Below are 15,870 nucleotides of genomic sequence, written 5' to 3'. Positions count from 1 at the left end.
ACCACCTGTGTTGTGGGGCTGGGTGCGTCTCTATGGAGTATGTTGGCTTATGTCACTGAGATTTGGTCCTTCCCATGTTCTCCAGTCAAGCCTGGTCAATCACCATCTCCTTACTGCCTGATATTGTAGTTATAATTATAATTATAATGTCATAATTGTAGAGGACTACATTGAGCCTAGATCACTCGCCCCCACCTGAGAGCCATCCTGAGCTTCCTTCTTACCCCTCTAGTCACTGGTCATCCTGGTTCTCGTCTCCCCAGGCTGTGTATGTATATTGGTAAGTCATTGACCCCTACACATGCTCCCTTTGGTCTTTCTCTTGGTACTCACGGATCCTGGGCTAAACATGTTATGTTGTCGAGTCGGTGCTGAGCTGCCCCTGGCCTCTCACGGGTATTCACTGCTCCTTAGGGTGGGCGACCTACACTTGCTCGGGTAGCTGACCTCCCCGTGCTCCTCCTGGCCTCTCCTGGGGCTCACAGCTCCCTTGGGTGGGTGTCCTCCACTCGCTCGAGTCGGTGACTTCTCTGTGCTTGCCCTGGCCTCTCCCAGGACTCATGACTCCCTTGGGTGTGATCCACAAACTCGGGTCGGCGACCTCCCTGTGCTCCCACCCCCACTACATTTTAAACGATGGGAGAGGAAGTATTTTCATTGGCAGACTAATCTTAGATGGTCACAGACCATCAGGAAAGAAATGCCATGGGTTGAAATCAAGAAACATTTTGAAGGAAAACTTTGGATGTGTCATTGTTTACATTTTATAGAATGGACAACAAATTATCTCTCTTCACAGATGGCTGAGAGATATCATGGAATTCAGGCCAGTTTGTGCAACATGGAAACAACATAGGGAAGTCTTTGGGTGTGATGATCCGTATTTTAGAGGAGGGAATATAAACTTCTCTCATCAATAAACCTGAGATGGGCAAGAGACAGCAGGGAAGTCAGGCCCAGGGATTTAATGCAGAAGCAACTTGAGGGAACACCACTATCTGTATTTGATAAGGCCCTCTCTTGGCAGATAAAAGTCAGGTTGTCAAGAGACAGCAGGGATATCTGGCCTGGTGGTGGAACACAAACTCTGCTAGGGGAAAGACTTTGGATACTGTACTGTTTATATGATAGAAATGCACATCAAATCTTTCTCACGGGAGAGGAACTGAATGGCACAAGAGACGGCTGAGTTTACTCCAGTGAGGAAACTTGGAAAATTCATGGATGAAGAATTTGGATGCAGCACTGTTTGCTTTTGAAAGACATAGGCCAGATAATGGCATGAGTGCAACATTTTCCCACTTTTTGTTTTATATGAGGGTCTGGAATATGAAAAAATGAAGGGTGAGGTTTGAAGCCCTGCCTAGAAAGATCAGCAGCAGGTGGCTAGCCTCACAGCCTCACTGAGACCCAAGAGCTGCGCCTGTCTGAGGCTATCTTCCTCTTGAGATCTTACCAGTAATGACTGGTAAGTTGACATCCAGGTCAAGTTTTAGTATCTACAACAGCTTACTTTCACTTTTTTTTTGCCATGGCCATTCTGACCTCGTCAATATTTCTATTATCTTTGTCAGCAATGTCTTAAGCAGCATGTGAAAGTATGACCATCACATTAAATTAATCATGCCTACTAACCTATTAATAACACAGGATCCTAAGGTTAAAAAAGGGATAAGAGTATCAGGAGAAGAGCCAATAGAGTTGATAAGCTAGTAAGCCATGGGGCAAATTATACCAAATTTGAAATTGTAATGACAGGTGGGTTTATGCCAACCTCACATTTACAGACACAGACTGATATGCCTGGCCAGTTAGGCCCTTACTATGCTCTAACTATGCCTTAATGCTAATATACACTGCTAGAGGTCAGGCTGACGTGGGGAAATAGAGCCTGCCAACCTTCCCAGAAGAAAAGAGGCACCAGGAGGTACAGAAACTGATACTGATAGATGCCTATGGTGCCCCCATAAACACTTATCTATGTCCACTCTCTCACATCCGGGTCTGGTGGACATGCTTTGTCTAGGGCAGCCTTGATCCATTTGAATTATGTTACTTGTGTTATGTGAAATGTTTATCCTTTGTTGTCTGTTTCCTGAGGCTAACTGAACAATACGCATAGTTTCAGTGACTATTAAAATCCTATGGACCCCAAGTGTTGATCCTAACCTATATCCTGTTGGTCAATGGTGGTTGGACCCCAGCATGCTGGCTTAATAAACCCTGCTTTGTGACTTGCATTGCCAAGTGGTATTTTTGTCCTATTGTGGGGCTGATAGCATGAACCTTACATTCGGGCGCTTATCTAGTCAACTGTATCAACCCATTCTATTTGACAAAGAGTACCTGGCATCAGGGTTCGGGTGACTAGGTCTCTGCCTGTCCTTCACTAAGGGGGGAGATTAGGACCAGACTGGGGCCAGCATTTGGAATCCACGGTGAGAGGACTGGCCTCCCTCCTCTGTGAGAACTCCTTTGTATTTGATTTTGTTCTCTGGAATCCGCTGTGCGAGGACTGGCCTCCCTTGGTTGTGAGATCTCATATTTTTAAATAAATCTTTATTTAAGTACCATGATTACAATCATGTTTGTAGTTGTGTTTTAGTCATAAAGAAAATACCCCCTTCAGCAATGCAACATTCTCACCACCAATGTCCCTCTCCCCCACCCCTGCCTGTATTCACGACAGCCATTGTACGTCTCTCATTCTTAACACTGTCATGCTAGTTGTAAGTGTAGTTATTTGTATTTGATTTCGTACTCTCATTGTTTGCTAGCCCCTGCCTGGGGCAGGTTTACATTTGGTCCTAGATCCCCAGTCTCTACACCAGCAGTCTGTGTGGATGCCTGTCAGCTGAATTTTTGGTAAAACTTCTTGTTAAAATAGTGGTGTGCATGATAAGAGGCCTCATGTGATTGTTAAGTTTGTGAAGTGAAGCATGTGGCATGAGTGTGCCTTTTTTTGAAGGCATTTGTGTAATTGTAGGAATTTTTCTGTTTAAACTTTGTGCTCATTTTTGTCTTATCTTTTGTCTTCTGTGTCCAGAATACGTGTGGTACCGCCCTGTGAGAATGTTGAAGTCCTGTGACTTTGTTTTGCTGTTGGTCTGCCATCCTTTTCCGTTTACAAGCTCTGGAAAGCTCTAGGACTCTCCTCCTCCTGTGCCCATTGGATTGGAGGATTCTCAGCCACCTCTGATGCAGGCAAAGTCGGGAGAGTCATTTCCTCTTACTTCAGAGTTGGGGCTGGGCTGTCCGCAGGCAAGAGCATGCCCCTCTCTTCGCTCCCAATCAACCAAGCTGTGAGTGTCTATGATATCTGGAAAAGAGGGGAAGGAGGGAAGGAAAGGATCCTTTCTAACTGTGGGGTCAGATTAGACCAACTTGATGATCAGAAAAGAGGGTGCTTTGAGTGGTATACATTGGGAATTGGGAATTCTCTATTAAGTTCTGTAATGGTTAAAATCTCCAGAGAACTAAAAGAGATAAGAAAACTGAGCTCCCTTTGTGCCACTGCCTCTCAGGCATTTCTGAGCAAGGTCATAATTCTGTTAAGCACCATCTGTACTAACAGACTATCACCCAAAGAAAAACTTTGGTCATTTTAAATTCAAGAAGGCTAGAAAATTATGAAATTTGGGTCAATCATATTTCTATTGATGAAAAGTTCTGGTTTTAAAAGTATCTCCAAATAGAAAATTGTGTGGAAAAATGTTGTGGTTAGCCTTTTTAAATAATATTGTTAATTTTATTAGTACTTAATATTACGAAAAAAACTAAATTTCATAAGTGGGTTGCCAACATGCATCAAATTTTATTTTGGTCTTAAGAACTATATGTGAACAAGCTTTAAATGTCATTAAAAGATAGAATTAAGAAAAATCTGGTCCAGTCAAATATAAGCAATTTGTTTTCAAAAATTGGAATTAAGAAAATAAAATTATAAGTATTAAGATAAAATGTAAACTTCATAATTAGAATACAATTAGTCTTATTCTATCTTTCTGAGGCTTTACAACTTAAGTTACAGTAATGTTTAAATTTGAAGAAGTCTACAGTTGTGTTGAGTGAGATTTTTAGACCTTTTCTTAGCAAACATGCTAATTTTAATTGTATAATTGTATTACTTGTTTAGAAGTTTTTACAGATTTATTTTTATTGTCAGGGTAAAAAGACATTTCCTTGCTTCAAGTTGGTATGACATGTTCAACTATATGCATTTACTAAATTTAGCAATTTTATAAACTAAAACACTGAAGCACATGAAATTATAAGGTGTGTGTATGTAAAATATATATAGTTAAAAATTGAAAAATGAGGTCAGAGAAGGAAAACTATTTTGGATAATGTGCCAAATTACTTAGTAGGGACCAGAGTAACTAAAAATGTATATAATGAGATCATGTAAAGTTGTGATTTCTTTGGAGTACAAACCTTGAAAAGTTTTTTAAGGGAATTTATATATTGTAATGATCTAATAATTATTTTTATTAATCTGACATATGGAATTTTAACATCTGTTACTTGTGAGTATAGTAAAAGACCATAGCTTCTGAATTTATTTAATTTTTATTAAATGTTTTGATTAAATTTTTCTTTTCAAATATAACTTAAGTTAATTAAAAAGAATCTTATTGGTTTTGGGTATTCAAAAATAGGCTAAATCTACTTTAAAAAGGACAAATGAATTCCTGGTAATTTACAAATTATTAACTTGAGGTCTTCAAAGTAGGGACATTTCTTTGTTTCTTTAGTCAGTTTTTTATAACTTTAATGTCATAGTTTATATTTTTGTGTTTGATAATTTAACATTTGACAAATTATTACAGCTGCCTTACAGTTCTACTGTGAAAATATTTCAAAGTGTATGTTGCAAACATAGAAAGAAAGGTTAGAAAGGATAAAGGAAAGTAGGTGAGTGGTGTGTAATGCAAGAAAGATTATGTATGGATTGTTTGACTATTGGGAAAAGAGAAAAGAAATTCTGTAAAGGAGTAGCCAGTTGGTTTAAGTCTGATTGTTTTTTTTTATTTCTACTTAATGTTCATATGGCTGTTTGGCCTTAGTACCTTCCATTATTTCTCCCTCAATTTGTGAGGTGGAACAAAATGGTACGAGTTATGAGGTTGTGTTAGAAGGAAAGAAAAATAATCAAACAAACAAAAATTCAAAAAGCACCACAGCAATAAAGACAACTACCACACAATAATCACAGTCCTAAAATAAAAACAAAATGAAGCACAAAAAATAAAAAAGGAAAAAAAAAATTATAGAAAAAGTCTGAAAGAAAAGAAAAAAAGAAAAAACAACAACAAAAATAATAACAAAACCAAAAATAATTAGTTTGAGCTTCTCGCTCTTATTTTTGTATAGGCACAGTAAAAATTGGAAAGATTAGAAAGGGAATTCCTTTGTCCTGATACAGGGTTTCTCAGTCTTTGAAGTATAGTGTCATGTGAATAACTACAGGCTCCAAGCATGGTCTTTTACTCTCCCCTAGACCTTTTTTGCGGTGGGTAGAAACTTTCTGCTCAGTCATGGATGATAAAATCTGTAATCTGTATCTAGAGATCTTGGTCTTTGCACAGTTCATAGGATGAAGCCTAGGATGGCGTCCTTCTTTGTAGTTCTAGAAGTTATGTTCCATCACTGTTGTTTTAATCAATCCTGTAGTTGGTGGTCTTGGTTTTTACACTGGTCCCCTGACAAAGCATGGGCTAGAGTTTTTCATTATGTTTCCAGAAGATCTGTTCAGTTGCAGTTGTCTTATTCAGACCTCTGGAATAAGAGATCTTGGTTATTGTACCTATAGTAAGCCAAATCCTAGACTAGGGACTTTCTTATTTGTCCCAGGATAAGCTCTACCCAGTCATGTAGTCACAGTTGGTCTTCTGTAGATAGTGATCTTGGCTTTTGTGCACATCAAAGTATGACATGTCTTCTGATTTCATCTTATCGTTAGATGGTGAGGTAAGATAACCTCCTCTTAGGTCAAGTTGTTGCCATTTCCTCATTGTCAGGATGTCATATAAAAGCTGGTCCATGTTGGTGGTGTGAGAGCAGTGTTAAGGATGCCCCAGAGGGAGTTTGGTTCCTGGAGCTGTTGTAGAGAAATGTTTTCGTTCTATGTCTGGGATCTAGGGATTGGAGTTGATCAGTCACTGTTTAATCATCTGGAGTCTAAGTTGTGTCCATATGACATATGTTCAAGTTGGGAGATGCCCCTGTATTATAAAATGTATGAACTCTTATCACTAGTAGATAAGAGCTTGTTTCTATTTCTAAAATTTCTCCTTTTTTAGTATTCCTTTGCAAGAATAAGAGGTGTTATATTATGTTGCTGGTGCATTTGGGTGTGACAGTGTTAGGCTCCATCATATCTGTGCCTTGGTTTTGACATTAGCTATTAACCCAGGCAGGACTTTTTCTTGTCGGTTTTTGTACCTTATAGAACCAAAAAAGGTGAAGTTAAGGAAGAGAAGAAAACATAGACAAGTCAAAAATATAAAATATATAAAAAGAATATATACTTCTACATATCAACATAAAGTAAAAAGATAAAATGAGTTTTTAAAAAAACAATTAAGGGAACAAAGTGATGGAGGAGACTACCTTACTTTTGGGGGATAAACAGGTTAAGAGGTAGTATTATATAGATCTTGAGCTTACAAAAGAAATATAGGCTTCCCTATTGTCTTTGAGATATTCTTTTGGGGGGGTAAAATCCAGGGGACGTTTTCATGACTCATCCTGGTCTTGTTGAATTTGAGAAATGATCTGTGGCAGAAAGGGCTTGGGCAAAGTTCTTGCAGTGGGGATCCTTCTGGAGATAAGTCCAGTATCAAGAGGCAGCCCACTTTAAGGGGGGAGAGAGAAGGAGCCAGGGCTTGAGTCAGAAAGGATGTTGGTTTTAGTTTCTTGCCAAGAAAAGAGATGTGGGGCTGAGAGGGTGTCTGTTTGCTTGGGAGCTGGGTTATGGCTTATTGGGGCAGGAGGTCTAACGGTTTAAGAACTGAGGGTAAAGAGTGTTAATAAGGCAAGATATTGGATTGGGAATGGGGCGTGAAGGGATAGTAGGATTTCTGAAGGGAGGATGAGGGATTGTATATAGGAGGAGCTATGCACAGTATAGGCATAAATTGTTTACATTTTAGGTTTGGCTCAATAGAGTACTCTCTAAGTACTCATGCCCACATAAAGGCATACATTAGTGGTCTATTATTAAGCTGTTGTTAGAGGTCTGACCCTAATAGTATGGGTCTGAGCTCTTAAGGACTGTTTGAAATAAGATAAATAGTTAGCATAGGTATAGCTTTAAAAAAGAAGGGAGAGCAAAAGATAAGAGAAGAAAATAGGTAAATATAGTAAAAATAAAGTAAAATAATGAATAAGTCAACTAAAAGAGATTGGGTCGGTGTGTGGGAATTGAGAGGTTTTCCCAGTTTCTAGGCATTTTATCAGTGATGGGGTAGGGCCTAGGTAGGTGAAGGTTTCAGGTTTAGGTAATTGTTGGAGCAGTTTAGGATACACATAGTTTTCGCATCTCGAATACTGAACAATATGTTAATGAGGCCTACCTATATAGTGGCTACCTATGTGTTATTGTCCACTACATTTTATGTATCCAATTTTCTTTCCTAAAGAGAATCTAACAGTGTGTATTTTATTTGACATGGATTGAATTGATGATTAGGATGAAGAAAATGTAGAAGGTAAGGGAGAGGGAAAGAAATAGGGAGAAGAGAAAAGAAAAGAGATAAAGGAAATATTAATTTGTTTGATGAGTAGGTCCTGTGATATCAGTCTGTGATTCAGATTGCGGTTGACTGAGCAGTCTGAATGATCATATGCTTTAGCTTCTAATAGAGTACATAACCAGAGAAAAAAGGGTATCTGAGGTGTCAAATTAGGGTGTCCACCTTTTGCATCCAAGACACCCTGTGGACAGAGAAGCTGAGAGGTTATTTTATACCTAGTAAGATTAAGGCATTAAACGACATTGTTAGGAAATGCTGCCACTGGAGTCTCTGGCTTCCGATCATATTCTTCACCTGTATCTGTGTATAAGCTCCCCAAGACATTATTAAATGCTTTGCAGTAAAAGGTGGTTACAAACCTGTTTACTTTAATCTGTTGTTTCCATTATTACGGGTTCTTTATGGTTTTATGTATATTTGAGGCTTTATGCTGTTCCTCTTCCACTTGTTTTGAGCACTTTTACGCAGTAAATGCTGACATCTACAGTGCTTGGAGTTTCTACTCTATTAAACCATTGTATTTGTTCTTAAAGTATTACATGTATATTTAATATATATTATAAGTATCTCAGAAAAGTGCTATCATTCTGTATTTATCCTTCATCCTCTGCCTTACTTCATTTAACACAGTATTTTGTAGATCCATCCATGTTGCTGCAAAATTCATGATTATATCATTTCTAACTGCTGTGTAGTATTACACTGTGTATATATACCACATCTTCATGATCCATTTATCTGTTCTTGGGCATAGAGGTTGGTTCTAAATCTTAGCTATTGTACTGAATGCTGTGATAAATAGTGGGTGCACACATAATTTGGGATGAATGTTCTTCCGACTTGGGGATAGATACTCAGGAGAGCAATTGCTGGGTCATACAGCAGCTGAATTATGAGTTTACTGAGCACTCTACACACTGTTTTTCACACAGTTTGGACCAGGGGACATTCCCAATAGCAGTGGATAAGCATTCCTTTCTTACCGCATCCTGGCCAATGGAGATTGTTCCTGTTATTTTTGATGTGAGCCATCCTCATTGGTGTAAGGTTATACCTCATTGTTGTCTTGATTTAGATTTACATAATGATGAGTGAAGATGAGCATGTTTCTATGTGTCTGTTGTGAGCAGATGCCTTATATATTTTGCTGGGTCTACATTCAGTGCATAAATATTAATTAGAGATAGTACCTTTTGGTCTAATTTTCCTCTGATAAGTAGGTAGCGATTCTCTTGGTCTCTGAGCAGTTCTTGAGGTTGAATTTGATTTGATCTGATATAAAGATAGCTGGCTCAGCCTTTTTTCCATTGGCTTGGATAATTGTTTTCCATTCTTTTATTCTAGGCCTGTGCCTACTCTGTTCTGTTAGGTGTGTTTCTTGGAGACAGCAGTATCTGGTTTTTGTTTTCTGATCCAGCTCTCTATTCTGTGTCTTTTAATGGGGTAATTTAGGCCATTTACATTTAAGAAGATTATTGTCAAAGTGATTTGCTGTGCTATTGTATTAAGTAGAGTGGTTGTGGTTACAATCGAGGGTTTGGGTTGTGTAAAACATCTTTGAGTAGTTCATTTAGAGTTGGTTTGATTAGTGCAAATAATGTGAGTTATTTCTTGTCAGTTAAAGTTTTTAGTCCTCCATCCCATATGAATGAGAGTTTTGACCGGTGGTGGACTCTAGGTTGGAATTTTCTGTCCTTCAGTAATTTGAATATGTCGTTCCACTGTCTTCTTGCTTAAATTATTTCAAATGAGAGATCTGGTTTGATTCTTATAGTCATTCCTTTGTACTTGAGGTTTTATTTCTCCTTTATTGCTTTAAGGAATTCATCTTTCTCTTCTTTTTTTTTGCCATTTGAATTACTATATGTCTTGGTGTTGGTTTTTTAGAGTCTATCTTATAAAGGACTCTCTTTCCCTCTTGAATTTGCAACGAAGACACATTCAAGATGACGGGAAAGTTTTCTGCTATTATTTCCCTCACCACTTGCCCTTCCCCTTTCCCTATTTCCTCTCTTTCTGGTATTCCTACTATTCATAGGCTATTTCTTCTGTCTTTGTTCATTAAATATCTAACATTTTCTTCCAATGCTTTACCTATTTTTATTGGCTACTTTGTCAATTTTGCTTTGTAGTTTTAATTCACATTCTTCTATGCATTTCTCCAACTGAATAATTCTGCTAGTATGGCTTTCTAGGAGGGTTTTTATTTCCTTTAATTCCATTTGTATGGAATCTCTCATTTGCTGTAGAAGTTCATGTTTGAATTGGTTGACCTGTTCATCTATGGATTTCTTGAACTTGTTGGCAAGTGATTCCTTGGTCTCTATTACTATGGATTTCGATGCAACTTTCATGTCTTGTTCTATTGGGCCCTTGTGTTTTGGTGGACTTCGGAGCTTGCTAATTTTTCTCCATATCCCTAGCTGCTAGTGTCTTCCTTGGTTTCCCCATATTCTTTTGCATTTGATGATTCAAAGTGGTATGCCCTTGTTCTCAGCCATCCTTTATCACCTGGGGTATGTGGCTGAATTGCTACTCTAGAGTGAATCCCCGGGTGAGCATGTTGGCTGAAATGGCTGAGCTTTGGCCCCACCCTCAGGCCTCCTCCCTCTGGGTTTCTGTGAGAAGGTTAAGTAAGTTCCCAAGTGCTGAGTAGGGTGTCCAACTGCCTATCTCATCTCTTTCTCAGTACCTGATAAAGACATGACATGGGCTATCTGCTTCCTCAGTCACCACTCTTGTAGAGTATGTCTACAGACTGTGGTGGCCAGATTTTCCTCTGGGTTCCTGACAAAGACACAGGCCACCCACTTCCCCAGGTGCCTAGTGAGGCCACCAACAATGGACTCAGCTCTCTCTGGTTCCCTTCCAAGACACAGGCCTGCCACTTCCCCAGGTGCAGATTTTGACCACATTCTTAGCTCACTCCAGTTCCCTGCCCAGGAAGTAGGCCTGCCACTTTCCCAGGTGTGGAGTGTGAAAAAGACCCCAGCTCCCTCCAGTTCCATGCCCAAGACACAGGCCTGCCACTTTCCCAGGTGCAGAATGCAATGGCAGCCACAGTTACCTCCGGTCCCTGCCTGAGACAGAGATCTGCTGCTTACCCAGGTGCAAATTTTGACCATGTCCTCAGCTCCCTCTGGTTCCCTGCCCAACAAGTAGGCCTGCCACTTCCTCAGATGTGGAGTAGGACCAAGGCCTCAGCTCCCTCTGGTTCCCTGCCCTAGATGCAGGCCTGCCACTTCCCAGGTTCAGAATGCAGCTAGGGCCTTAGTTATCTCTGGGTCCCTGCCCGAGGTGAGATGCAGGAATTTGACCATGTACTCAGCTCCCTCCTGTTCCCTCTCTCCTTAGCATCTTCAATATTGTTGATGTTTCATGGCATTGTGTTGGTTTTTCATGAATACAAGCAAGAAATTTTCCTCTCTGTAGTAGAGATTACTCCTCAAGCAGACAGGGGATATTAAGAATATAGTAGGGGACCCCAGTGCCCTCTTTTGGGGGAATAGAATTGAAAGGAGTTGAGATTGAATGACACACAGGCCCCTACTGTTAAGCGGTGACTTGAAGACTATGGAGGTGGAATAATCAAAGGAAATTGGTGATTTTCTAGGAATTTCTGGACCTGCACTGACTGGCAACATAATGTACCCGGCTCTTACCCTCCATTTTCAGTATCAAGAAAAGGAAAATGGGGCCAAAGTAGTGCTGGCCTAGGATGTACAGTGATTCAATCCCCCGATGTCCCCAAGCTAGGAGCGATATTTTTGGATCACACCTGGCAGCACTCAAGGGTTACTCTGGCTTTAAGCTCAGGAATCACTCCTGGGAGGCTCAGGGGTCCATATGGGATGCCGGGATTTTAACCACCATCCTTTTGCATGCAAGGCAAACACCCTACCTCCATCCTATCTTTCTGGCCCTGCCAGGAGCAATTTCTGAGTGCATAGCCAGGAATAACCCCTGAGCATCACTGGGTATGGCCCGCCCAAACAAACAAACAAACAAAACAAACAAAAAAGAAAAGAAAAATGGTTTTAGAGGTCAGAGTCCCTCCCAACCTCAGAGAGGGTGGGATAGGCCACCTCTGGGACACTTCTGCAGAGGGTAAGATGCCCAAGGCCATCCTTCAGATAATCTTGCTGAACTGGCCGTCTCATCTCTACATCGACCAACCCTGGTGTGACAGATAAAGTACTCAACACCTGCTTTGTCCTTGACCAATCTCCAGAATTCACTGTAAATAATGGGGTGCCCAAGATAGAGATTTTGCCAGCATTGCCAAAACTTAAAATCTGACAAGATTCAGGATGAAGTTGAAGAAAACTATTTTCCTATAGCTGATTAAATTAAATGCATTCTGATGGGCCTTAACCTAGAGGCCTACCTCTTTTGGGTACCCATGTGAAAATGTGCTTACTAATTGTAATAGACAAGATTATAAAGAACTGAAAGCTGTTATGTTATCATTAGTCTGGCTAGAATATCACCAGTGAAAACTTAGCCTGAATAGAAGTGACTCAGAGCTGTGTTTATTAATGCCACGATGTGGAGCCTGAGCAGTTGTACAAGCAGTAGGGCATTTGCCTTGCATGTCCTAACGTAGGACGGACTGTGGCTCAATCCCCTAGCATCCCATATGATCCCCCTAGCAAGGAACAATTTCTGAGCACATAGCCAGAAATAACCCCTGCACATCACTGGGTGTTGCCCAAAAAGCCAAGAAAATGCCATGATGTCTTGGTTTCTGTTGTTTAACTCCTGTGTTATCATGATAGATAAGGACAGAGCTATTCCATTCACTGCTACAGGATTTGATTGGTTTAAGTAGTATTCCCCTATCCAATTGATCTGATTATTTTCATGTGTTGGAACTGCAGAACTAAAGCAGTTAATTGCTCCTTTATGTTAGCATGGGATTTCACCCCTTGTTGGGGAGAGACTACAGTACCTTGCCAGCCTGAAGAAACTACAAAGCTACAGAGGACAGACCTTCCACTACACTCCCCCTTTTATTGTTTTGGGGTCTCACTGGCAGTGCTCGGGGGTTACTCCTGGCTCTACGGTCAGAAATAGCTCCTGGAAAGCTCGTGGACCATATGGGATGCCAGTATTTGAACCATCATCCTTCTGCATGCAATGCAAATGCCCTACCTCCATGCTATCTCTTCGACCCCACACACTACACTCTCTTTTAAGGTGATGAAGTCTCTAGAAAGAATATGAAGCAGGATGGTCATCAGGAAAACTTCCAGAAGAATTAGGGCAAAAAAGGGCCACAAGAATTCAATAAGTTAAGGCCAATATTGACTCAGTTGTACCAGCTATAGGTTGTGTTGTTCTCTCTACCCCAGCAGGAATCTCGTTTCTCTTTGTGGTGGAGTCACCAGATCGAGAAAGACACCCTGCAGACCTAACTGCCCCAGCTCACAAGACCAGAACAAGTATGTAAATATATGACTGTGACTATACAAAAAAGGATACCAGCTAGAATAAATAAATTTTTACCCTAAGATGTGGACTCCTGGATACAAAGGCGTCTTCAGAGACTGGATTCTGAGATTCCACTTTCCTAATGAAAGTTTCTGCTTTTGTTAAACTGCTTCCATATAACATTGTGAATATAACCCACAGAGCTCGGAGCAGGTGGACAGGATGAACTGAACCCTCAGGGAGCATAGTGGGTCTGCCCTGATCCTAGTCTGCTGCCCTGTTTGAGAAGTTGGGCAGATTTGACTACAGACATTTGTGTAATGGTCTTTGTATTTCCCAAAATATATTACCACTCCCTGGAACAAGAGACCAACACCAACCTTGAAGAGTTCCTGCTCCTAAGACAGTAAGAAGAGCCCTACACTCCTGGGGTTGGCAGGAGCAGGAACAGGCACCACCTTCATTGTCTACCATCAGAAAGGTCTGAGTGCCCTATGGACAGCAGTAAAGTAGGAACAGAGACCATATTGAAAAATTTGTGGCTGCCCTGGAAAAGACCCTAACTTCTTTACCCAAGGTTGCTCTGCAGAATCGCTGAGGTCTGGACTTGCTTCTCATGAATCAAGAGTGCTGCTTCTATGCAGATCTCACAAAAGATGGTTAGAGCCTTGGTTCAATGACTCCCCATGGTTGGCCAGCCTGATATCCACCTTGGCCAGACCCTTAATAGTCCCGCTTTTCCTGCTAATTTTTGGGCCAATTTTATCCTGAACAAACTGGTAGCATTTGTTAAGGAAAGAGTTGGCACTGTGCAACTCCTACTTAGACAGTAGTTTGCATCATCACCTAGTGAGGCCACTGAGCAAGATTCCTCAGTATGACCTATTGAAAGGGGTAAATGTAAAGACATGTGGGCTCATGCCAACTTCACATTCACAAACAGACTGATAGCCTGGCCAGGTAGGCCCTAGACTATGCTTTAACTATGCCTTAAGGCTCATATACATTGCCAGAGGTCAGGCTGACGTGGGAACATAGAGTCTACCACCATTCCCAGAAGAAAAGAGGCACAAGGAGGCACATAAATTGATACTGATAGATGCCTATGGTGCCCCGTTAAACACTTAGCTATGTCTACTCTTCCACATCAGGGCCTGTCTTGTCTAGGGCAGCCTTGATCCATTTAAATTGTTACTTGTGTTATACAAAATGTATATTCTTTGCTATCTGTTTCTTGAGGCTAACTTAACAATGTGCATAGTGTCAGTGATTATAAAAACGCTACAGACTCCAAGGTTGGGGCCTAACCTACAATCTGCTGGTCAGTAGTGGTTGGACCCCAGCATGCTGGCTTAATAAACCCTGCTTTGTGTCTTGCATTGCCATGTGGTCTCTTTGTCCTATCACTGGGCTAATAGCATGAACCTAACAAAATCAAGTTCCTCCTGCCTCTCTTTCCCATTGTCTTTTTTTCCAACCCTTACTATAGCCTGTTAAGCGAGCCTTTCACCATACTGATGTGGTCTGTGTAGAAACAGCATTCTTCATTCAGGGAAGCACAAAGACAACCTTCTTTCAAGAACACAAGGTCCAGAGCTCTATGGTTCTGAAAGACCATCTCTGAGATAGACTACAGGGAGGCTTTCAGATGGGCAAGGGAGGCTTCCACTTCTCTCAGATCTTTGTCAATGGCTCCATGGAGAATCTGGAGCGCAATATGTAGGGTCCCCAGAACAGCAGCTATCATCACAGCTCCAGCCAGCCAGAGTGGTGTGCTTTAGATAGCATGGAGACATCCAGGATTTCGGATCCAAGCAAGATCAAGATTAATAACAGTATTCTGGAATAAAACACAAAATTCACTTTTCAGGGCTTATTAGCATTAGTGTGTTAACAAGGGGTTAACTTTATTTACATAGTTAAGTGATCTAACTGGAACCCATATTGGATTGGGCTCACTGGCAGGGAACACACATCCAAATATTCTCCCTACAGTTAGTATGGAAGCAGGCCCTCTCTAGGCACTTGTTATAGGGTCCTTCCATCTCACTTGGACTTTATGTTTGGGGGAAAGACTTCCCCAATGCTTGCCCATAATTTCTGGAAAATTTTCAAATATTTAATGTAAAGAGGGCCATTTCTAATTGCTGGTGTGGGCTGATTCCCCCTTTTTGTTTTAGAAGCTGTTTTGTCAATGTTTGGTTATATCTTTCCACAATGGCTTGGCCTTGGTCGTTATAAGAAATTCCTGTGGTATGTTTAATATCCCACTGGGAAAAAATTGTTGCAAAGATTTGCTAGTAAAGCAAGTTCCATTATTAATATTTACCTGGGGCAGCAATCTCAGGGTAGCAATGCATTGTAAATAATGGCTAATGGCATATTTGGCCTTCTCACTTGGGTGGGCAATTGCCCATCAGGCTTTAGAGCAAGTATCAACATTAACAAAATGTTGATATATATTAACATATTGATATAATGTATATATAAGTTATGTATATATTTTATATACATATATATCAACATTGATTTGGCTTAAGGCCTCTGGGAATAACCCTTGCGCTTTGGAGGGGTAGCATTCGAAGGAAAGAGATACATGATTTTCAGTTCTTGATTATTCTCCTAAGCTCCTTTATGGGAATAGAGGTATATTTGACACACATTCCTATTCAATTATAAG

The sequence above is a fragment of the Suncus etruscus genome, chromosome X (assembly GCF_024139225.1).
Source record: "Suncus etruscus isolate mSunEtr1 chromosome X, mSunEtr1.pri.cur, whole genome shotgun sequence".
In the NCBI taxonomy this organism is placed as follows: domain Eukaryota; kingdom Metazoa; phylum Chordata; class Mammalia; order Eulipotyphla; family Soricidae; genus Suncus; species Suncus etruscus.
The sequence above is the reverse complement of the archived record's forward strand: the minus strand, read 5'-3'. Positions refer to the sequence as shown.